We start from the raw sequence: 25,103 nt of genomic DNA, 5'->3' as shown, positions 1-25,103 counted from the left end.
TCCGAATGCATTTTCGTCCGAATTTCAGGTATTTTCGTTATCGTTTCAACAAACGATAACGAAAGCACAGAAAACGAAAACCGAAAGATCTGACATAAAAAATGCTTTATTTTCGTTTTCGTTTTGTGGTCGAATGTGCCTAACCTTAATGTGCCTAACTATTAATCCAATAGTGTTCGACATAGAGAGAAAAGATTTGACATAGAGAGAAAAGATTTGACATAGAGAGAAAAGATTCGAAATAGAGAGACATGAAGAGTTTTTAAGATTCTTTCGACCTGGGTCCTGTTCCAGGGGACATGTATCAATGCAAAAAAAAGTTTTAAAAACGGCCGTTTTTTCGGGAGCAGTGAATTTAATAATGCTAAAAGTGAAACAATAAAAGTGAAATATTACTTTAAATTTCGTACCTAGGGGGGGGGGTGTAAAGTTAGCATGTGAAATAGCGCATGTTTCCAGTACTTAGAACTGTCCCTGCACAAAGTGTCATTTCTGAAAGGAAAAAAAGTATTTTAAAACTGGCTTTGCGGCTATAATGAATTGTCGGCTCTGGCAATTCAGAGCGAATCCATTCATAAAAAAAAAAAAAAATAGCGTGGGGGTACCCCCAAATTCAATTACCAGGCCCTTCAGGTCTGGAGTGGATATTAAGGGGAACCCCACTGTCAATTTAAAAAAAAAATTATGTGGGGTTCCCCCCAGATATCCATTCCAGACCCTTCAGGTCTGGTGTGGATTTTAAGGGGAACTCCACTCCAAATTTAGAAAACAAATTGGCGTGGAGTTCCCCCAAAAATTCACACCAGACCCCTTATCCGAGCACGTTAACCTGGCCGGCCGCAGAAAAGAGGGGGGGACAGAGTGCGCCCCCCTCTCCTGAACCGTACCAGGCCACATGCCCTCAACATGGGGAGGATGTCCCCATAATGATGGGGACAAGGGCCTCATCCCCACAACCCTCGCCCGGTGGTTGTGGGGGTCTGCGGGCGGGGGGGGCTTATCAGAATCTGGAAGACCCCTTTAACAAAGGGGACCCCCAGATCCTGCCCCCCCTATGTATATTGGTAATGGGGTACATTGTACCCCTACCATTTCATGAAGCAAGTGTAAATAGTTAAAAACACACACAACTAGAAAAAAGTCCTTTATTAATAAAAAAAAATCCAGCGGTGACACTCGTTCCCGGCTTCCTGCTCCAACGTTGTCTGTATCCAGTGACGGGTGCGGGTGATCTCCGGTCCAGCGATGAGAAGATCCATCCATTCAGAGCGCAGCATCGCTGACCTCCTCTCACCGCTGGACACAGCCCAGCGAATGAGCGGCTGAAGCTGTGACATTTCTTATATAGGGGAGGCGGGGCCACCCATCACGTGACCCCGCACCCTCTGATGCACCCTCTGCTACGTCACTGGGGAAGCCCAGTCTTCCCCTTTGCTGGGGATAGAAAGAAGATAACAGAGTACTCAAGGTACAAACATAATTGTAAACATCCCTAAAATGTAGGGAGAAAAAATCCCCTGTTCTCCATCTCTACATACAGTATCATTTCAGAAACCATCCTAACATGGATAGTTATGTAAGTGCAAATAGCATTTTCCTGACGTATTCAAACTATAAAACATCGCACTCCAGTCATAGGTGTACAGTACATTACATCAACTTATATTATGGAAAATAGACACAGAGCACTGAAAAGAAAAAAAAACAGGTCAAGAAATATAGACCAAAATATAAAAAAAAAAAAGGAACAAGAACATAAACCATGGAGGTGAGCACCTCCTAAACCAGTGTGCCGTGTGCCATCGTCTCCCCAACCCCCACAGTACTCCCCTCTATCAATTCACATGAGCAACGTTCAATTCAACCAAAGATAAGTTCCCCTTAAACATCCCCAGGAGTAGTGTCCTTGGAGTCCACCCATCTACCCCATACTTTTTTTCCTACTGCCTCTTGCCTCATAAGTCATTTTATACAGCATGATATTTGCATTAACCAGGCTTTTCCAATCAGATAGAGTAAGATAATCCCTCTTCACCCAGTTTAGGACAATCAACTTCCTGACATAGTAAAAGAGCAGCCTCAAGAATGTTTGCATATTATTACTCATTAAATCATCTTCTATAATACGTAGGAGGCCCAAAAGTGGACTACATGGCCAGGATTCAAATACATTGGCGCATATTTATGCCGGCATAGCGTGTCTTTTTTACACTACGCCGGAGCAGCGCAGAGAGGCATGTAGTGTATTCAGAAAGCCATTACTCACCAAGATGTGCCAGCGTAACGTATTTTCCAAGGCGTAGGCCAGCGTAAGTGTAAGTAGGCGTCACCCCATGCAAATGATGGTCCGAGCGTGTCGCAGTGGTTTACGTCGGGCGTATCTTAAATGGCGCATGCGCTGTGACGTAGACGAATTGACCGCACACAACTATGCCTGGCGTAACCCCTAAGATATGCTGGCCCACCGCCTACGCCCAGTGCATAAATACGCCCAGACATGCACCCGTCGAACGCAAAAGTACACCAGCACAGTTTTTGGTGTTAGTACTTTTGTATTTGGAGCCATGTCTGCACCAGTGACTGGTAAGGATAGGAGGAAGAACATTTTTATCCCTGAGGAGAAGGCAATTATTATCGATGCCATCTCCAAGTACGCCGCCTGCCTCCATGGGGCACAGAGTGGCACGACCAGCAAGGTCCAGAAGGAGGAAATCCTGCAGAAGATCACAATGCAGGTCAATGCCCTTGGCGTGGAGGTTAGGACCCCAAGGGACATTTCAAAAAAATAAATGATCTGCGTCGTTTGGTCCGAGAGAAGCTGGCCACGATCAGGAGGCATGCCAGGGGCACAGGAGGTGGACCAGCCACTAAGATCACCCTCACTCCTGAGGAGCAGGTCATTCCCAGGTGCCTGGAGAGGGAGCAGGTGGAGGGCTTGGAGGGCAATGACTCCGTTGATCAGGCCTTGAGGACAGGTAAGTGTGTTTTATCTTCTCTCCGGTGTGTAGCATGTGAGGGGGTGCAGGGGAACATGTGACAAGTGAGTGGGTCCACCAACATGTGAATGCTTTGTGTCATCCACAGATGTGCTGGAGGGAGCTGGGCCGTCGTCGACTGCTGGGCGACCCCCACGCCATCCCTGGAAGAGAGTGCCCACACCTCTCCTCTAGAGAAAGTGGAGGAGGAGCACGGTACTGTAGAGGAGGTTGTCTACCTCGTGGAGGAGATCCCCATCCCAGGACCCTCCCAAACCTCCTCCCCCATCAGGGAAAGCCCCTCAAGGGCCTCCCCCCCATCAGGGATATCCCCTCAAGGGCCTCCTCCCTATCAGGGATATCCCCTTAGGGGCCTCCTCCCCCATCAGGGGTAGCTCCTCAAGGGCCTCCCCATACAGCCGTCCCCAAGCCTCTCCTGCCCCCAGGAAGGCTACCCGAAAGACCAGGGGTGATCCAGATGCCTTGGAGGAGAATCTGGTGAGGGACCAGGCCCGGCAGACCCGCCATATGGGTGCCTTAGTGGGTGACCTGCACCGTGTGGCAGAGAGCCTGGCCTCCTTGGCCCAGACCCAGGCTGCCTGCAACTTGGCTGCCCAGCAGGCCCTCACACAGCAGGCTGATCAGACTACCTCCATCACTGACAGCCTGCAGGATGTGAGTTCAAACTGCACAGCTATTGTGACCTGCCTGGGGGAGCTGCAGGCCATGACATCATGCCTTGTGACAGAGGTCAGGAGCCTGGCAGTGGCTGTCCAGGCAAATGCAGCTGCCATGCAGGTGGAGGGGAGGAGCCTGGCAGCGGCCGTACAGGTGGAGGGGAGGCAGACAAGGCGCCACCAGCGCAACACCACCACCCGCCAGCTGCGGATGCAGGCGGACACCAATGCCATCCTTAACCGCATTGCCCTGGCATTGGAGGGCAGGCAGCCAGCCAGGAAGAGACCAGGGGATGATCCTCCTCCCAATGCCCCACCCCCCCACCTGAGGCTCCCCCCAGGCAACTGAGGACCAGGAGCCTTGGCACCAGACGTAGCCCACGACAGGGCAAATGAGTGCCTTTTTTACTTTTTCTTTTTTTTGCTCACGTGATGAGTTTTTTTTTTTTGATACTCAGGTTATGAGCTTATTTATGTTTTTTTATACTCAGGTTATGAGTTTATTTATGTTTTTTTATTCTCAGGTTATGAGTTTATTTATGTTGTAGTGACTGCACACGGTCAGTAGTGCAGGCACAGTGTGACTGGTGTGTGAATGTGGGGGTGACACTCCTGCCAGCAAAGGGGTGTCACCCTGGGTCGTCGGGGAGAGGTTATCTCCACGACCGTGTGAATGTGGTATGAATGGACAGCGACACCATTGGGGCCTTGGAGCGGCGTTGCTGCTCCCATGTCCTGCATGGTGGACTTGGGCTAATCCAATGTGAGGTGGATGTGGTGTGTGTGAGCTAGGGACCACAGTGGTGTGCATGTATGCATTCTCCTTGTGCCATGATGAATGTGTGTGTTTAACGTGCAAAGATGCCTACCGCGAGGCATCTCCTGACTTCTCTTCCCTCAGCAGACAGGGTAGCCTCCGTTAGGGGGGACTGTGTGGTTCGGGGGTCAGGTCATCACATAGGTCAATCTCCAGGCCCTTTCTCATGGCATAGTTGTGCAGCACGCAACATGCACCGATAATCTGGCACACAAAGTTTGGGGAATACAACAGGGTGCCCCCGGACTTATCCAGGCATCGGAAACGGGACTTCAGGATGCCAAATGTGCGTTCCACCACTGCACGGGTACATATGTGTGCAGCATTGTATTTTCTCTCTTCTCTGGTTTGGGGATTCCGGAATGGAGTCAGGAGATGGGGCCCAAGTGCATATGCAGAGTCACCTGGAAGGGAAAAGACAGGAGGATGTTAGTCGTGCATGTGCCCCTCGTGATGTCTGCATCATGGGGTCGGACAGTCATGCTTGACTCCCATGTCACTCACCAACCAGCCAGCTGTTCCGGTACACGTTCTGTTCAAATTCTGTTGGGATGTTGCTTTGACAGTATATGTAGCTGTCGTGACTGGCCCCGGGGTGTTTGGCACGGACGTTGGGCATTGGCATTGGGCATTGGCTATCACCTGTACGTTGATGGAATGCCAATTGTCATGTTACATGATATTATTTTTATTATGTACTGTCGCTTTAATGCCTATCTAGTTTGTCTCTTGTGGCATTCCTTAGTTTGCATGCTGCTCAGTCTCCTCCCCCTCTTTGCTGTATCAGTCATTTTAATGCTGTAATTCATCTGACCTGTGTCTATTCTCTATACCTGCATGGAAGAATCGTTCTTTTACCTGTTGTAACTTGCATTCTACGGATCATACGACGAATAAACATCGCCAGATCTTCTTTCATGTGAGTTGTGACTGAGTAAGCTATCTGGAAAGGTGATTTGGGATGGATAATCTCTTCAGGGCAATGAGCTCCATGTGCTACTGAAAACCACATTCATAGCCTTTGTAGCCGATTCAGAATAGTAAAAGAACGTATCCAGCAGCCTGCACAGAGATAACTGCGTCACAGGACAGATCATAGTGAAGTGTAACTGTGTGTATTGCATGAGAATTCTGCATACAACCCCAGCACAGCTTGTTACAGCTCCTCACAGTATACAGACACTCTTCACTGCTACAGTCAAGCCTGTGTACTGCAGGCCATCATGAGTGGAAAGGGCTCAGTGTGTGATGAAACACCACAGCATGCTTCACACAGAGAAAGCCAGGATGAGGACCCAGAGTCCACTGCATTGACTAAACGCTCTGTCAAACCCACTTGGAAGGTTAAAGAGAACTATGAATCCATGAGAACTGAACTAGCAACCAGTTTGAAGCAGATTTGGGATAAAATCCTCACCCACATTGATGTGATTTCATGTCCCAGCCATGAGGTACTGCAACTAGAGGGCGCCATAAAGCATCTCTCTGCTTCATATGAACTGTACCAGACTACAAGCAAGAAATATAAAACTATTCTGCAAAGCATCAACACTGAGGAGTCCTTAGAGCAACTTAACAATGCCCAGCTTCTTAATGAGGAAAGAGAAAGCTTTATCCAGCGAACTAAAGCAAAGGCAGAAGCAAAATTAATGCTGCCACGGGGCACTGTATCTCACAAATCTGTATCCACCAGACGTTCTAAAGGTTCCTCTAGATCCCGAAGTTCAAGGCACTCAACGCTTAGTGAACAGCTAATAAATGCCCGCGCCGAAGCAGAGGCTATCAAAGTACGGGCCGCATATGCAAAAAAGAGAGCAGACATGGAGGCCGAGGTTGCAGTAATGGAAGCCGAGGCAGCGCATCAAAAGGCAGCAATTGAAGCTTTAAAGGAACAGAGCAACTACGAGGCAGCTGCAGCAAAACTAAAGGTTTTGGAACAAGCTATCGGTGCAGATGAAAACGCTAGCGAAAGGGTCAGCGTCAAGGCAGATGTAGAAGATCCTTTTGAACGCACTAAGAACTATGTTCTAAACCACAGCAGTGAACACTCAATTACCTCCACGTTTCACGGCAACGCAAGTACTTCACCACATCATCAGGTAAAAGCCGTTCCAGCCACTTCCTACATGCAAACCCACCCCAGTGCAGCTCCCGACTGTCATGCTGATCCCGCATATGTCACAAAACGGCACACTAATCCGCAAGCAAGTCGCCAGCCTCCTGCTAACAGTACTGTTCCAGACCTTCACCCAACAATTCAGCTGAATGCCCTTGCTGCACCATATCTTCCCACGTCTCTTTGCAACGATACCATAAACGATGCAATCCACAACAATCAACCAGCAACCTCCTATGTAAAGTCAGAGGCAACCGATACAACAGAGGTAGTAAAGTACTTACTTCGACATGAGCTCGCCAAGTCAGGCCTAGTAAACTTCGACGACCATCCTGAAAATTATAGAAGCTGGAAAGCCGCTTTCAAAACTACATTAGGCGGTATCGGTTTTACTGCCGATCGTGAGCTGGATCTGCTGATCGGGTTGCTTGGCCCACAGTCTACAGAACGTGTCAAGAGCCTCAGGTCAGTTTACATCGACAATCCAACTGCAGGTCTCACCGCAGCATGGGAGCGTCTAGAACAGACTTACGGTAGTCCTGAAGCCATAGAGAATGCATTGCTCAAACGATTGGAAAATTTCCCAAGGATATCTGGTAAGGACAATATAGAGTTCCAGAGACTCAGCGACCTTCTTCTCGAAGTCCAGCTTGCCAAAACTGACCCTAAGCTACCTGGCCTCAGTTACCTGGACACTGCTCGAGGAGTTAACCCTATCGTTTGCAAGCTTCCGCATGGCCTACAAGAAAAGTGGATCCAAGTTGGGTCATCATACAAACGGGAAAACAAGGTTTCCTTTCCCCCGTTCTCCTACTTCTGCAATTTCGTCAGGAACATTGCTGACACCAAGAACGATCCTAGTTTTGCATTCAGCGAGTTCAATACTCCCTCACCTAAAGATGACAACCTACATACTAGCTACAGGAACCGCAGAGGTCCCGTGTCTGTTAGGAAGACAGACATTATTCCCACTCCCGCCCCAAACAAGAGCGGCAAGATCGAAAACCCAAACCGATTATGTCCCATCCACAAGAAGCCTCATCCCCTCAAAAAATGTATCGGTTTCAGAAAGAAGCCCCTACAAGAACGAAAGGAACTCCTAAAGACTTTTGGGGTATGTTATAGATGCTGTGCTTCCACCGATCACTTTGCCAAGGAATGTAAAACTCCTATCAAGTGCATAGAGTGCGGTTCCGAGGACCATGTGCAAGCACTCCATCCCCTTGAGTCCAATCCTTCACAACATGCAGACCTTCCTCCTGGGCAGAACCACAGCGGGAAGAGTACAGATCACGTACCTAATTCCACCATGGTATTTTCTTCGTGCACTGAAGTCTGTGGGGAAGACCACTGTGACAAATCTTGCGCTAAAATATGCCTAGTGAATATTCATCACAAGGATCAGCCAGAAAAGACTTTAAGGGTGTATGCTATCTTAGACGATCAAAGCAATCGATCGCTTGCACGATCCGAACTGTTCGATCTATTTTGCACAAAAGGAGAGGTTCACCCTTACACCTTAGGCACTTGTAGTGGAACTACAGAGGTTTTTGGAAGAAGGGCTCATGGATTTATTGTGTCCTCCCTAGAAAATAACCTACAATTACCCTTACCTACACTTGTAGAGTGTAACCAGATACCAGCCAACAAAGAAGAAATACCTACACCAGAAGTTGCCTTCTACCACCCTCATCTAAGGTCAATAGCCAGTGAAATCCCACCACTTGACAAAGATGCTAAAATCCTTCTTCTGCTGGGAAGAGATATTCTAAGGATCCACAAGGTACACAGAGGCCCCATTCGCCCAGTACCTGGACTTAGGCTGGGTCATCATAGGCAACGTCTGTATAGGCAAAATGAAAAGGCCTACTAACATTTCTTCATTCAAGACAAATGTATTGCCAAATGGTCGTAATACTCACTTTGAGCCATGCCCACATCACTACTGGGTAAAGGAGAAGGTAACTAGCTGCAAGTTGCGACATTGCAACACAAACCTTTCCCGCACCTACGATGACAGCTTTGGTTCTACAGTTTTCAATGTAAGCAGTGAAGACGACAAGTTGGCTCCTTCGGCAGAAGACAAAGAATTCCTTAAAGTAATGGACAATGAGTTCTTTCAGGAAGATTCCAATAGCTGGGTAGCACCCCTACCCTTTCGCCTCCCGAGAGAGAAGCTACCAAACAATCTACATCAAGCAGTCAAAAGATTCTCCTCCTTAAAGCGTACCTTAAGCAGGAAGCCAGAGATGGAAAGACATTTTGTGGACTTCATACAGAATATCTTTGACAGGGGTCATGCCGAACCCGCACCCCCATTGAAAGAAGGAGAAGAATGCTGGTACCTCCCTTCCTTCGGTGTGTATCACCCACGAAAGCCAGACCAAATCAGAGTTGTCTTTGACTCCAGTGCCCAACATGAAGGCTTCTCACTTAACGACATGCTCCTCACAGGGCCCAACTTGAACAACAACCTCATTGGAGTCCTAATTCGCTTTCGTCAAGAACCTGTAGCGGTGATGGCCGACATTCAACAAATGTTCCACTGCTTCATCGTCAAGGAAGATAACAGGAATTACCTCAGGTTTCTATGGCACAAGGACAACGACATCAACGAAGAGGTAATTGATTACCGAATGAGGGTGCATGTCTTTGGGAACAGCCCTTCCCCAGCTGTAGCAATCTATGGACTAAAAAAGACAGCTCAGCTTGGAGAAGCTGAGTATGGATCCGATGCTCGTCAATTTGTTGAAAGGAACTTTTACGTAGACGACGGGCTCAAATCCTTTCCTACTGCTAAAGAAGCAATTAATCTTCTTACCAGAACAAAGGAGATGCTAGCTGTAGCAAACTTGAGACTTCACAAAATTATATCTAACAGCCAAGAGCTAATGAATGCATTTCACCCTGAGGACTATGCTGCCAGTGTGAAAGACCTTGACCTTGGGTCAGACACACCCCCTATACAGAGAAGTCTAGGTCTGCTGTGGAACATCAAGGCAGACACATTCACCTTCCAGGTGTCAACCTGCGACAAACCCTTCACCAAGAGAGGAGTCTTGTCCGTAGTGAACAGCATCTACGACCCACTGGGATTTATAGCCCCAGTCACCATCCAAGGTAAGATGTTATTAAGACAGCTTACTACTGATAACATAGATTGGGACACTCCGTTACCTATTGAGAAACAACAAAGATGGGAGAAATGGAGAGGTTCTCTGAAGACATTAGAACAGCTCCAAATTCCACGTTGCTATGCCCCAGTCTCCATCTCAGCCGCTGTCCAGAGGGAAATCCATATTTTCTCAGATGCATCAGTTGAAGCTATAGCTGCAGTGGCCTATTTGAAGACCTCAGGAGTTAATGGAGACATACACTGCAACTTTGTTCTAGGCAAGACAAAGCTAACACCAAAACCCGCACATACCATACCCAGACTTGAACTTTGTGCAGCTGTGCTAGCAGTGGAAATAGCTGAAGTCATAATGAGTGACTTAGGCAGGAGTACCGGCTATACCTGCTATGGCGGGGAGAATATCACTATCACTATTGACTGTGCTACTGTTGAAGTCCCACGATTATAAACGATAGACTGCAGGACTCAAGCCATCTGTTTTTTGAACGTCATGTTTCATTGTTCATTTACTGCATACCTTCTTGTGTTTGCGGGTATCTCGTATCTATGGTTTACACACCAGTTTTACCTTTAACGTTTCTTCCCCTACAGGTTCAAGTTGGACTTATCTTTATATATGTAATAGACTTTGAAATCTAAAGATTTCAGGCGGGGAGTGTCATGTTACATGATATTATTTTTATTATGTACTGTCGCTTTAATGCCTATCTAGTTTGTCTCTTGTGGCATTCCTTAGTTTGCATGCTGCTCAGTCTCCTCCCCCTCTTTGCTGTATCAGTCATTTTAATGCTGTAATTCATCTGACCTGTGTCTATTCTCTATACCTGCATGGAAGAATCGTTCTTTTACCTGTTGTAACTTGCATTCTACGGATCATACGACGAATAAACATCGCCAGATCTTCTTTCATGTGAGTTGTGACTGAGTAAGCTATCTGGAAAGGTGATTTGGGATGGATAATCTCTTCAGGGCAATGAGCTCCATGTGCTACTGAAAACCACATTCATAGCCTTTGTAGCCGATTCAGAATACCAATGCTTACGATTACAGTATATGTGCTCTGTGTCACGGGGGGGGCCGTTGTGTCACATGTGTGCAATCAATGGCCCCCACGGTGCATGGGAATCCGGAAATTCTGTAGAAATCCTGCATTGCCTTCTGCCGCAGATACTCATGGGTGGGTTTGATGATGTGGTGGGACATGTGTCTGAGGATTGCGGGGACAACCTGGTGCACACATCTGCTCATGGTGGATTGTGACATCCCAGCCACGACTCCACTTGTATGCTGAAAAGATCCACTGGAGAGGAAATGGAGTGTTGCCAGTACCTTGACCAGTGGCTGCACTGCATGTACGCGTTGTGTCTGGCTGGTGATGTCATCATGCAGGGCTGTGGCTAATTCCAGGATGGCAGCAGGGCTGAATCTGAAGATGCGATACACCTCCGAATCACCCATGCCAAAGACGTTCATGCGCGTTCGGTATATCCTCTCCCGTGCCCTCCTCCGTGCCTGTAGACGCAGTAGTGCTATGACCACAGTTGCCCCTGGCACGTTGGCATACAGATGTGTTGTCCTGCAAGTGTGGTTTCTCAGCTCGTCCAATACGGTGCTGCTGTAGCTGCTCTCCAGCTGACTTGTGCAAGTCTGGTGCAGAGTTACCCCTGCTTTATGAGGGGTAACTTTAGGCCGGACAAACGTAAGTTTCTGAATCGCCGTATCTCCCTCATTTGCATATTTGAATAGGAAATCAATGGGAGCACCAGATGCGCCCAGCGTAAATATGCGCCCATGATACACCGACGTAGGAAAGTTACATCGGTCGGAAGAAGCCTATTTTCAGGCGTATCTAGTTTTGTGGGTACGGCGTATAGATACAACGGCGCATCCATGGACTTACGCAGCGTATCAGTAGATACATCGGCGTAAGTTCTTTTTGAATCCCGGCCCATATGTTCGGGAGATCAAAAATATCCGCGATAAACTTGGTTACCTGCGACCACAATGGACGTATCCTGTTACACTCCCACACCATGTGAATAAAAGTACCTTCCGCCACCAGGCACTTATGTCAAATAGGGTCATCTCTTCTGCCCATCCTATATAATCTGTGTGGTGTGTAATACATTTGGTGCAGGTACCTTAGTTGTATAAGTTTGTCCCTAGCAGAAATTACTGTAGGTAGATAAGATATCAAAACCCCCTCCCACTAATGATGCATACACACGATCAGTCCATCTGATGAGAACGGACTGATGGACCGTTTTCATCGGTTAACCGATGAAGCTGACTGAGGGTCAGCCATCGGTTAAAAAAACGATCGTGTCAGAACGCGGTGACGTAAAACACAACGACGTTCTGAAAAAAATGAAGATCAATGCTTCCAAGCATGCATCGACTTGCTTCTGAGCATGCATGGATTTTTAACCGATGGTTGTGCTTACTAACGATCGGTTTTGTCCTATCGGTTAGGAATCCATCGGTTAATTTTAAAACAAGTTGGCTTTTTTTTAACCGATGGTTAACTAACCGATGGTGCCCACACATGATCGGTTTTGACCGATGAAAACGGTCCATCAGACCATTCTTATTGGTTTAACCGATCGTGTGTACGTGGCATGATTCCAGTCAATTCAGGAATCACAGCAGTCCATTTGAGTCTCAATTTCTCCTCCCTCGGCTGCTTCCTTCCCATGAGTACAGCATAATAAACAGAAATTTGCTTGGTGTGTTCAGGTTCTACAATCAATACTTCCAACTTAGTGTTTTCCAAAATAACAGGCCCCGCACCAAATTGAGCAAGATCAGCGTGCTTTAACCTGGTGTAATGAAATAACCATGAGTCAGGAACACCCATCTCTCTCTTTAATTGCGCAAATGTTTTGAGTTCTCCCTTATCAAATAGTTGGTGCAGATAGACAAGACCAAATTTGGTCCATCTATGACCATCATCCAACAAGAAAAAAATCGTTAGCCTGGGATTAAACCATAGTGGGGCGTTAAGTGATAAGTGTAAGGGACCATCCTGTACATGTTTCATACAAATCTCAAGCACCTGCTTAGCCGATTTGAGCACAGCCATTCCACCCACCGTGGGAACCTCCCCCCTATAGAAAAAGTTTAGCAGCGTCTCGTAAGAAGTCGCCACAGCAGCCTCCACCGCAGTAGCGGCATTGTTCAGCTGCGGGAACATTCGCCAGTGAGCCTGGACCAGCTGTGAAGCCAAGTAGTACAAACGGAGGTCGGGAATCGCCAGACCTCCCCTCCCTAACGGCAAGTTCGGCAACTGCAAGACAGTCAGCGACAAACGGACCGCCCCACTGCCCCACAAGAAAGAGGTCAGCAGGGAGTCAATGTATCTGAATGTCTTCCTAGGAATATATAATGGGGCGTTAGAGAGAACTTACAAAAATTCCGGGAGAAAAATCATTTTAAATAAATTGGCCCTACCCAACAACGTAAGTCGGAGATCCTTCCATTTCTGTACCCTGTCTCTGAAGTCCCTAATCACAGGCCATAAGTTCACCTCAGAAAACGTATCTATTGGCAATTCTATAAGTATTCCCAAATATTTAAAGCGGGTCGTCACCTTTAGAGGGCACTGAGTAGGCAGAGTCAGATTTGGCTGTGGATCTAGAGGAAACAATGTTTACTTAGACCAATTGATTCTAAATCCAGAGAAATCTCCAAACTCTTCTATCAGGGAAAATGCAGTAGACAAGGAGATGTCTGGATCTCCCAAGTACAGCAGCATATCGTCCGCGTATAATGATACACGTTCAACAGCCCCTTGATGTCAGCCTGACTTCTAAGCCTAACCGTAAGAGGCTCTATGGCCAATGCAAACAAAAGTGGAGACAGGGGACAGCCCTGCCTCGTCCCCCTACCAATCTTAAATGAATTCGAGATAAGTCCATTGACCCTAATACTAGCCCTAGGTTCACTGTAAAGTAGCCTAACCCAGTTTACAAATCGCGATCCGAAGCCTAACTTCAAAAGTAGGGCGAAGAGATAATTCCATTCGACCGAATCAAACGCTTTTTTTGTATCGAGTGATGCCACCACTCGTATACCTATATTGACGTGAGGCGTTTGTAAATTGACATACAACGTCCTAAGGTTCATTTGGGTACATCGGCCCGGTATTAAACCGGTTTGATCCGAGTTGATCAGTTTAAGTATCACCGACTGCAATTTACTGGCCAAAATTTTGGCCAATATTTTAACATCAGTGTTGATCAACAAGATTGGTCTGTATGACTTACACTCCATCGGATCCTTACCTGGCTTTGGAATCACTACAATCAAGGCTTCACGCATGGATTCTGGCAAAATACCCTCTATTTATGCTGCTATAAATACTTTCTGAAGACGGGGAACTAGGCTCTCTTTGTGTAGCTGATACTATTTCGCCGGGAAACCATCCAATCCAGGCGACTTACCCGGTTTAAAGGAGGAAATGGCAACAGCTATTTCTTCAGGTGTGATGGATTGTTCCAGAGCAGCACTGTCTCCCAACGTCAAGGATGGCAGAGTCATGTTGTCTAGATAGGAGGAAAGTTCCTGATCAGTACACCCAGATTGGGATTGATATAGATTATCATAAAAGTCTAGGAACATGGATAGGATACCCTGGGAATCGCTCACTAAATCACCTTCTGGGCATCTAAGTTGCAGTACCGAGGTAGGGGCATACATAGGTCTCGCCAAAAAGGCCAGCAAGCGGCCACCCTTGTCACCAAATTCAAAAATGGATCTGGTCTGTTGCAATTGCTTTTTCATGGTCTGATCAGTCAGCAGTAACTTATATTGTCTCGTCAGGTCCTGCCACAAGTGATGGGTATCGGGGGATGGGTTTTGTACATAAAGCTGTTCAGCAGCGGCAGTGTCAAGTTCCGCACATTTCACAACAGAGTTCAATGCGTTCGTAAAATCCCTTGTCTCCTTAGTGAACACCCCCCTCATGGTGACTTTAAAGGCATCCCATCGATTATGTACCATAGTGTCCGAACCACTCTCACTCCAATAATGGCCCATAGCCATTTTACAGCCTAGTGTCACATACTTCTCCTCCAACCACTGCGTCTTCATACGCCACATCCGTCTCCCAGTGGGCACATTCAAATTCAATGTGACTTCCACAGGAGAGTGATCCGAAAGAGTTCTGGGAAGGTACCTGACCCCAGAAATAATGGGGAGACCATCTACAGAAGATAGCAGCATATCTATTCTAGACAGTGTCTTATGCGTCCCAGAGTGGCATAAGTATGCCCTGACTCCTGGGTTGTGATGGCGCCACACATCCGTGAGAGCATAACTGTCCAACCAGGAGGAAAAAGTAAGGCGCGAGCCAGTTGCACACCCATGCCTGTCAAGCACCCCATCCGACACCACATTGAAATCACCCAGCAATAGTAACAGGCCCTGTGCTATCTGTACTGCGGCACCCAGAATGCCCTCCAAGACATGGAAAGAGAATGGAGGTGAGATATATACACACACTAAGGTTACACACATGCCAAAGAGTTGATACACTAGGATAACATACCTCCCATTGGGATCAGATTTAACCTGTAAAATATGTGCTGCCGCTTTCTTAGTGACTAAAATGGCAACCCCCCTAGAATAAGTAGAGTATTCAGCATGTATGACCCTCATAATATTAGCTTTCTTCAACGCCAAAACCTTAGAACCCTGGAGATGTGTCTCCTGTAACATAATAATATGGGGTCTGTACCTCCGTATAAAGTCTAAGACAAGAGAACGTTTTATCTTCGAATTCATACCCAGGACATTCCAGGACAGTATATTTATCTTACCCGCCATCAAGTGAGCAAGCGTACCAGATCTCTTTACCCGGGAGAGCGTCAGCCAACCAGTTCATGGTCAGCCCCTGCAACCTGTGGGGATCAAAACAGAGAGAGACAGCAGCACACGACATTAACCAACAAAACTTAACAACCCTTCCCCTCCCACCCTGCACACAGCCCCAACATGCTGAGTGTTCACATCCTATAACCATAACAATAAACGACCTCAGGGGGTTATAAGGCCTCCACCCCCTGACTGAAGACTCCCACTGGAGAGAATGGACTGCAGGTCTTCAGTTCAAATACACATATATAAATATGCTAAGAGTCTCAGTCCTAGTACAGAGAAAAAATAAAAATGAGATACAAACAAAACAAAAAAAAGGGGGGGTGAGAAGAGAAAAAACAAAAAGGGGTGGGGAATAAAAAATGGGGGGGTGGAAGAAGGGGGTGTGGGGGTGTGAACCAGACAGGAACGTTCAAAGAAGGTAGTTCGTTCAATCTGCAGGTGGATCCGTGCAGGACATGTCTCAATGGAACTGGAACATCAGATCAGTGAAAAGTATTTGTCAGCCGCAGGACATACAAAACAGCAGCAAGTCTGCGAGACATGAGACACAGACAGAGTCCAAGGTGTGCGACACTCATTCAGTGACCATTTCCCGGACTAGGGTGCCCCCTAGTGTCCAGCCAGCGCAAAGCATCTGTAGGAGAATTGAAGAAAAAAACTTTGCCCTCGTCGACCACTCTGAGCTTTGCTGGGTACATCATACTGTAAGCCATGTGTAAGTCCCGGAGCCTCTTCTTGACATGCATAAAATGAGCTCTCTGTTTCTGCGTGGCTGCAGAGAAGTCAGGATAAACAGAAATACGATTCCCATTAAATTGCAGGTCTCCTATAGTGCGGGCTGCATGGAGGATATTTTCACGATCTCTGAAGTGCAGAATACATGCTATCATCGGGCGCGGGTGGGAACCAAGGGGGGGGGGGGTTCGATGGCACCCTGTGAGCGCTTTATATGGCAAAAAAGCGTGAAAACGTAGTGTCCGCCATGCAGGGCCGGAGCTAGCACAAGGCAACATGGGCACCTGCCTTACGCCGCCGGGACAGTCGCCCGCCCGCCCATAGAGAGAGTGTGTGTGCAGGTGGCATCTAAAGAAGGACTCAGAGTCAGCCAGGATGAGTCCTCCCCCGGTGCCCGCAGCCAATGACCGTGCTAGCCTCCTCCTCCTCCTCTCTCACTGCTGTAGGCTATTCTCTGCCCTCAGCGGCGCGGCTGCCGCTCACTGCACTGCATACTGTGTCCTCCGGGGACCCCAGATGCTGCTCGGGTGTGCCTGAACTGAGCCGCCCGCCCTATGCTGGAGCAAGAACAGGCGGGAGGGTGTTGGATTGCAATGGCGGCATCCTCAGGTAAGCTGTTATAAGGGCGGGGGTTGTGTTGGCATGTAGAGTGACACTGAGCTGGTGTGACAAGAGGGAGGGGTGTTTCTGTTTGTGTTTGGGTGCCATGTACTCCTCTGTTAACTGGGATTTTGGGGGGGGGGCTGCTCCTGTCATTTGTTTTTAAAGATGAGTCTAATTTTCTGGAACAAAAAAATGATACAGCACATCATATTTGTAATAAAATGGGAACAGTGGCTGCATTTGATGGAACAGTGGCTGCATTTGATAGCACAGTGGCTGCATTTGATAGCACAGTGGCTGCATTTGATGGCACAGTGGCTGCATTTGATGGCACAGTGGCTGCGTTTGGACACAGTGGCTGTGTTTGATGGCACAGTGGCTGCGTTTGGACACAGTGGCTGCGTTTGATGGCACAGTGGCTGCATTTGATGGCACAGTGTCTGCGTTTGATGGCACAGTGGCTGCGTTTGATGGCACAGTGTCTGTGTTTGATGGGCACAGCGGCTGCATTTGATGTGTTTTTTTTTTTTTTCTACAGCAGATCCTGTATTCGGCCGGTGAGGGTGGGTGGATCTCACAGGCTGTGCGCTTTACTGGTGAGGCGAGTCATGTGATTAGCACATCCCACCAGGTGCGCCAGCATTTAATATCTGTTCACTCCAGGCCGGCCTCGGTACTCACAGTTCTCCCCGCACTCCAGTCCGCTTCCGTAATCAGGGCAATCTCAGGTGTGTGTGTGTGTGCGTGCCGGGGGGGGGGGCCACACAAATGCACATTCGCCTGAGATGGCAAAAATCCTTGCACCGGCCCTGCCGCCATGTTATCTTTAAGCCACAGCTCAAGAAAATCTTCAGGCTGCTTGCCTTCTACTTTCTCAGGGAAGCCTACCAAACGGATGTTGTTCCTCCTTTGGTGGTCCTCCATGTCCTTGAGCTTATCAGTATAAGCTATCACCTCACAGTTAGGGATGAGCTTCGAGTTCGAGTCGAACTCATGTTCGACTCGAACATTGCCTGTTCGGCGAATAACGAACAATTAGGGGTGTTCACGGCAAATTCGAAAAGCAGCGGAACACCCTGTTAAAGTCTATGGGAGAAATCTAAAGTGTTGATTTTAAAGGCTAATATGCAATTTATTGTCCTAAAAAGTGTTTGGGGACCTGGGTCCTGTCCCAGGAAACATGTATCAATGCAATTTTTTTTTTAAAACGGCCGTTTTTTCAGGAGCAGTGAATTTAATAATGCTAAAAGTGAAACAATAAAAGTGTAATATTACTTTAAATTTCGTACCTAGAGGGGGGTGTAAAGTCAGCATGTGAAAAAGCGCATGTTTCCGTATATAGAACTGTCCTTGCACAAAGTGTAATTTCTGAAAGAAAAAAAGCCATTTAAAACCGGCTTTGTGGCTCTACTGAATTGTCGGCTCTTTCAATTACAGAGATGATTCATTCATAAAGAAAAAAAAAATGTGTGGGGGTCCCCCAAATTAAATTACCAGGCCCTTCAGGTCTGGAATGGATATTAAGGGGAACCCCGCCGTAAAAAAAAAAAAATGACATGCGGTCCCCCTGCAAATATCCATACCAGGCCCTTCAGGTCTGGTGTGGATTTTAAGGGGAACTTCACCCCAAATAAAAAAAATGGCGTGGAGTCCCCCTAAAAATCCACACCAGACCCTTATCCGAGCACGTTAACCTGGCCGGCCGCAGAAAAGAGGGGGGGGGGACAGACACCGTACAAAAAAATCCTTTATTAATAAAAAATAAATAAAAATCCAGCGATGTGAATCCACTGTCTCCTATCCAGCGATGGATGATCTCTCCAGCGACGGATGATCAGCGGTCCGGTCCAGCGATGCAGAAGATCCATCCGTCCAGAGCGCAGCAGAGGAGCTCCACTCTCTGCTGGACACAGCCCAGCGGAATGACGCGCTGGAGCTGTGACATTACTTATATAGGGGAACCGCCGGCCACCCGTCACGTGACCCCGCCCCCTCTGACGCACCCTCGTACGTCACTGGGAAAGACCCTGAAGGACAGGGCTTTCCCAGTGACGTACAAGGGTGCCTCAGAGGGGGCGGGGTCACATGACAGGTGGCCGGCGCTTCCCCTATATAAGTAATGTCACAGTTTCAGCGCGTCATTCCGCTGGGCTGTGTCCAGCAGAGAGTGGAGCTCCCCTGCTGCGCTCTGGATGGATGGATCTTCTGCATCGCTGGACCGGACCGCTGATCAACCGTCGCTGGAGAGATCATCCATCGCTGGATAGGAGACAGTGGATTCACATCGCTGGATTATTTTTTTTTTTTATTAATAAAGGATTTTTTTGTACGTGTCTGTGTGTTTTTTTTTATAACTATTTACACTTCCTTCGTGAAATGGTAGAGGTACAGTGTACCCCATTACCAATTCACATAGGGGGGGCCAGGATCTGGGGGTCCCCTTTGTTAAAGGGGTCTTCCAGATTCTGATAAGCCCCCCGCCCGCAGACCCCCACAACCACCGGGCAAGGGTTGTGGGGATGAGGTCCTTGTCCCCATCAACATGGGGACATTCTCCCCATGTTGAGGGCATGTGGCCTGGTGCGGTTCAGGAGAGGGGGGCCGCACTCTGTCCCCCCCCTCTTTTCTGCGGCCGGCCAGGTTAACGTGCTCGGATAAGGGTCTGGTGTGGATTTTTAGGGGGACTCCACGCCATTTTTTTTAAATTTGGGGTGGAGTTCCCCTTAAAATCCACACCAGACCTGAAGGGCCTGGTATGGATATTTGCGGGGAACCGCACGTCATTTTTTTATTTTTACGGCGGGGTTCCCCTTAATATCCATTCCAGACCTGAAGGGCCTGGTAATTTAATTTGGTGGACCCCCACACATTTTATTTCTTTATGAATGAATCATCTCTGTAATTGAAAGAGCCGACGATTCATTAGAGCCGCAAAGCCGGTTTTAAATGGCTTTTTTTCTTTCAGAAATTACACCTAGTGCAGGGACAGTTCTATGTACGGGAAACATGCGCTTTTTCACATGCTGACTTTACACCCCCCCTAGGTACGAAATTGAAAGTAATATTACACTTTTATTGTTTCACTTTTAGCATTATTAAATTCACTGCTCCTGAAAAAATGGCCGTTTTAAAAAAAAAAATTGCATTGATACATGTTTCCTGGGACAGGACCCAGGTCCCCAAACACTTTTTAGGACAATAACTTGCATATTAGCCTTTAAAATTAACACTTTAGATTTCAAATGTTCGAGTCCCATAGACTTTAACGGGGTTCTAATGTTTACACGAACATTTGGTGTGTTCGCAAGTTCTGATGCGAACCGAACAGGGGGGTGTTCGGCTCATCCTTACTCACAGTGTACATTTTGCAATTTATTTTCCAAGGGACACACCACATCCTCTAAATCACTAATCCTCTGTTCAGCTTCAACAGCCCTCTCTCTGATAGTCTGCACATCATGTTTGAGGAATGACATTTCAGCCTTTATGCCATCAATATGCTCAGTCAGTGTGGCTTGGCAAGTGCAGATGGCCTCCATAATCTGCTTCAGGGAGGGCTCCCCCTCTCCCATGCCAGGCTCAGCTTCCCCCCTCCGCCTGTGGCGGCGATCTGGCCAGGGGCGATCCCTTCCTCATTCCCTTAGTTCTGGGGTGAAACTGGCTTACCTTGCCACTGGGAAGAGGGGGCCAGTCAGCGCCATCGTGCTGTGCAGAGCTAGGGCCCTGATCGTCCACCGCATGGCCGCCTCCATCTTGGGATCCCCAGGCAAACTGGGACAAACATTCTGCGGGCGATTCCATGGGTGCCCGGCCGCATTTAACCATGCCTTTGTGATCGGCACAGTCTCGGGAGCCAGGAGGTGCCATTGCTGCTGAGAATCTGCGCCTCTGAAGCCCAGGATGGCTGAAGGATTTTCTGTCCTGCACGGAGCTCTGGTTCAGAGCTGCTCACATGTCGGCCGCTGGGTCCGCCCCCCGAGGGGACAGCAAATTTACACTGTTATACATGCTGTACACTCACTACACTACTGTAAGTGCAAATTGTTCAACGCTGCAGTGACGTCTGGGCATACAGCCAAGACAGCTGATTGGAGGAAAGGCACACACCCACTCTCCTCATAGGTAGAGACTCTCAGAGCTGATCGCTGAATAGTTCAGAGCTCTGCTAATCTATTTATTTCATCCTCCCCAACACAAAACTCAGGCTGCTTTATTATGCAAATCCTGCAAATTTGAGAAAATCTCTGACTATACTGACCCAGAAGGGAGATTTATCCTAGTGAAAGGCATGCTGGGGGACCAACTTTACTCCCTAGTATCATACTACACACCCATTAGAGGACAGGCCAAAATTTTCAGCACCCTAATGAGCACCCTAAACTTGAAGGAACGATCATTTTTGGGGGAGACTCGAATGTCGCATTCGATCAAGGCCTAGACAAGTCCAAACCGCCAAGGTCCCAACTGATTCGCCCAACAAAAGTGAGCCTCAAAATAGCGAAGATTCTTCACGGGTACGGTTTGGCAGATGCATGGAAAGAACTCAGCCCCTCCAAGAGGGATTTCACCCACTCAATCTTACAAACTAATTGGGCAGGGGGGACTAAACAGCAGGGATTCATCCTGTCATTGGACCTGCAGAAGGCCTTTGACACAGTTTCCTGGCCCTACATCTTCTCCCTATTAAAGCGATGGGGTTTTCGGGGACCGATCTAATAGGACTTTTACAGGCTCTTTATTTACGATATAGCAAATAGCAAAAGAAACCCTGGCGATTGCTATTCGTCAGAACCCTGACATTAAAGGGGTCACCTGTGGAGATCAGACCCACACATGTGGTCTATTCACAGATGACATCCTACTGTTCCTAACCTCCCCCCTCACTTCTCTCCCTAACCTCTGCCACACACTGGAAGACTTCGCTAAAATCTTGGGACTTAGAGTAAACTACTCTAAATCACAAGCCCTGAACGTCTCCCTATCTCCCCAGATAGTTTCTCTACTAAAACAGTCATTCAAATTTGACTGGAATGACATTTCAATTTGTTACTTAGACATCTTGCTAATGGTCAAAACAGAAACCATATACTACCAAAGCCACCCCCCACTTTATAAGAAACTTGGAGGCTGATCTCAAACTCTGGTCCAAACACAGGCTCACATGGTTGGGTAGGATCAAATCAATTAAAATGACCTTACTCTCAAGAATCCTCTACTTCTTCCACTCCCTTCCCATCCCAATTAGGAGAGACCACCAACGATCCCTACAGAGTAAAATATTGAAATTCACCCGGGGAAACTGGGGGTATTGCATTCCTCAGAGCGACGTAGGGGAGGTCTGGACCCTACCAAACTTCACAAATATTTTATTGCAGCTAGATTAGTCCAACTCTCCACACTTTACTCCAGGTTTGAAAAACCTAACTGGATGACAATTAAAAGACAAGCCACCCTCAGCTTCACATTAGTTTTCCTCCTATGGTGCCCCCAAAAGACCCAACCGTCCATACTATTTCCTGTCTTATCTCACTCATACACTTTTTGTGACAGCCTCAGAAACAATCCATCCTTGGTTTACACAGGATGCCCTCTCACACACATCTTCCACAACCCTGATTTCCCGCCTGGCTTATTCATTACAGATTTTAGGTGGTGGTTGGACAAGGGGGTATACCGCATACAGTAGGTCACTACTTCACCTCCAGCGGCCCCATTTCCCTCAGTTACTGCATTAACAACCTGGAACTCCCAGAGTGGGAAAGGTTCCGCTTCAGCCAAATTTCCCACTTCCTAAACAAAATATGGAAGGACAAGCCCCTGCCTCCCAAATTCACAGCTTATGAGATGTGGTGTGGACATCTCAGTGATTTACTCAGCCCTCACTCACCCTAGGGAAAAAACTCTTATATGAAGGCATGGGAGGCAGACTTCTGATGCAACTTGGAACTGGAGACCTGGCAAACGGCATTCACCAAATCCTTCAAGGGGATCCAAAATGTCTCCTTAATGGAGGCTAGCATTAAAATTTTAACCAGATGATACCTCACCACTACCAGGCTAACAGCCATTTACCCATCATCAGACCCTCTAAGCTTCAGAGGCTGTCAGCTACAAGGCTCCATGGGTCACATATGGTGGGAATGTCCCAAGATCCGCACATTTTGGAGACTGATCTTTAACATGATCTACAAGGTGACCGGTTGCCAGATCCCTAGATCTCCTGAGGTGGCCATCCTCAATGCACATGGGTGGGGCGGGGGGAATCCACCTCTGGCACAGCATGAACCCATTAGGGGTGCCGGCAGTGACGGGAACCTTGCTACTCCGGAGGCCTGGCCCCTGGCTTGAAGATACAACATCACTCTCAGGCGGGACATAAAGACAGCCCACCCTCTTATCCTCATTATTGTATTGGTTTACATTTGCATACTCTGAATGTATATATTATTCTATATTACTCCGAGGGCCTTTCCATCTGAGTCTTGTATTATGCTACATTCGTATTTTATGTTTATACATGTTAAAAAAAAATTATTGAAAGAGAAATGTTATAAAGCTAAACTGGTTATATGGATGACACTGAGTAATATTTCAAACATGTGGGTATCAAAAGTCAAAGTAGTACCAAAATGAGTACACACCATTTATTGTTTGCAGAGCTGTGGAATAAGTAGAACTGTGGCCCAAATTTATAGAGGTGAATTTACTAAAGGCAAATAGACTGATCACTTTTCAATTGAAGTTGCAGTCATTTTCCTCAGAGATTAGTAATTGTGGTAAAACTCTGCTGATTTCCTTCATCCAATCACGTGCAAGGAAACAAAAACATTTTTTTTCCCCTTGCATCTGATTGTGTATTCTTTACAAAGTGAAGCTTTACTATATTCAATTTACTAGGGGAAATGCATGCACTTGCAGAGAGAACAGTCTATTTGCCTTTAGTAAATCAATTGTACAGTCTTCTTTTTAAACTCTCTCTTCGGTTCACTCTTTCTCAGTTTATAAAAAGGTACTCTGAAATGTGTAATTGTTTACATTTTGGTTCAAGGAGGGAAATTTTAATCAAGTTTTGTAATTGTTATTTGTATTAAACATGCATTAGGTGTTATGTTTTAATTGTCTTAAGGTCAAGTTTTCCATGTATTTGGCAAAAGATGCGTAGTGTGTGTATATGGAATACAATACTTTCCACTAGAACAATTCCTTTTGAAGCACTGGAACATCTTATATTATTATACAGTGCAACTCTAAAGTCAAAGTGTTCACGAAATGTCATCAGCGTTCTAAGGAACTAATCTTAGGCGTTCAAAATGTGTTACGATAGAGCTGAATCTCTGTTTTGATTATACTGTGAACAATCAAACTGACAGCTAATAATAATGTACATGGGCATTTAGCTGATTTCTAACACTCAAACATTCCAGATATACTTTAAAATTCGTCTTTTTTGTCAATGATAATGTAAGCCCTGTCATCCTACTCTTGACACTATAAAAACTCTCTGCTGAAGAAAGTCAAGTTCAGGGAAAATGTATTTTATGACTTTGAAAATAATGCATACATCCAAAATCCAGACTTCATAGCTACAAGTGAATGTTGCTCTTAATTTCTGACAGCAATGCATAAATACCAAATGATGTGTCATGTGCACTGACATTTTGACATTGAAATGTAATGTTGTAAAGTAGGAACAACAAAGAAAAGCTTTTCTGCATATATTCTCATATAAAAGGTAAAATGTCGTTTTTTTTTTTTTTTTTTCATAAGGACAAAGGATACTGCTTCAAGACTTTATATAGAACATTAACAGTGTGACAGCCACACAGTGTTATAATGGTTAGCAGTGAGGTCCGGCAACACAGCTTGGGTTTATAGCCCACTACAAACCTATTTGTATGCAGTTGAACTGAATAATATATTTATAATTCCTATATGTATTGTTAATATTATTAACAGGAGCTTCCATCAGTTTATAAAGGAATACATTTAATATTCAGAAGATTTATTAGAAGCTTTTGTCTGAATATTTAACTTTTTTTTCATGTCATTTCTCCCACTAAAATGTCTCACTTTCATTTGAATTATTGGTGACACTTGTTTCTCTGTTATTTTAATGTCTCTTTATATGTCCATAGTATTTTCTGCAACTTATTTTTTTTTTGTT

This window comes from Rana temporaria, chromosome 3 (assembly GCF_905171775.1).
Source record: "Rana temporaria chromosome 3, aRanTem1.1, whole genome shotgun sequence".
In the NCBI taxonomy this organism is placed as follows: Eukaryota; Metazoa; Chordata; class Amphibia; order Anura; family Ranidae; genus Rana; species Rana temporaria.
Note: the sequence above shows the minus strand (reverse complement) of the source record.